The sequence below is a fragment of the Cornus florida genome, unplaced genomic scaffold (genome assembly GCF_030987335.1).
Source record: "Cornus florida cultivar Cherokee Brave unplaced genomic scaffold, ASM3098733v1 CherokeeBrave_3.0.0_Hap2_Chr01, whole genome shotgun sequence".
Classification (NCBI taxonomy): Eukaryota; Viridiplantae; Streptophyta; class Magnoliopsida; order Cornales; family Cornaceae; genus Cornus; species Cornus florida.
In genome coordinates, this window is record NW_026775571.1 from 12,336,841 (window position 1) to 12,337,977 (window position 1,137).

Genomic DNA, 1,137 nt, shown 5'->3' on the forward strand with positions numbered 1-1,137 from the left:
ATTCAACTTGTCCGGACACGTGCCTTCTTATCTAGACTTTAAGATGTCACCAAAAATCTTGTGTAGAAAAATGAGTCTTTACAATGCCAGATAATTTCGAGACTACTACTCTGCTTGTTTCACTAAAATATTTATTGAAAATTATTTTTCAGTGTTTGGAAGAGTCCAGGGTTAGGAAATTATTTTTCATATAAATCATTTTACTTCCAAATGATTGAAAATAATTTATCAAAAACAAATTAAGTAAATCATTTTCCATAAACTATCTTGGGTCATATAACCATCCATATTCTTTTATTTTTACTCCTCCATCCCTCTAAAACTAATTTTTTCAATCCTCCCAATCTTAATATCTAATCTTCCATCTTCTCTCTATCTATGTATACATAGAGTGAGAGAAGAGAGAAAAGGGACACAAATTTGGATTGATCGAGAAACAAATTTGTATCAAGAGTGAAGAAAGAAAGTAACGAGAAGGAGAGGGACGGATGGTTTAGCACAGAGAGAGAAAATAGAACGGTTTAGGGAATACTATTCTTTTTTGGTGAGGAACAATGAAAAAAGATGGACACTATTCCGTATTGATAAGGAAAACGGAAGAAAGAGAGTTAATTGTTTACAAATCCTAATCTAGAAAATGTTTTACGGATCATTAATACCAGAAATAAAAAATAAAAAGAGCATTTTACATGAAACTATTTTGTTTAGAAAATATTTTACAAAGAAAACATCTTACGTCCAAACAAACAAGCATAACGTTCATATCAATCAGAAGAAACTTTTTTGCTCAAAAGTGCCATCTTTCTTGCTTGTTGAGTCAAGAGGGCTAACAAGAACACAACTGTTAATTCTCAAGTGAACAAGACATTTTTCTTCCAAAGACAATGGAGGTTGAGAATGAAATTTTTGACTAAAACTGCAAATTCTAATTCAAAGATCCAAATCCACCCCTCTTTTGAGGTACAAGAAGGCTGCAGTTACATTGTTGGGAGACGCAAAAAATTTCCGGCTTCATTGGACGAAACTCGGGCTTCTGTGGACCCCGTTTCGCAGGTAACCCAAAATTTCAAATTTGAAATGAAGCTAACCATCAAAGGCTGAAATCACACTTGTGGAAAAACAGAGGACTACACAAAA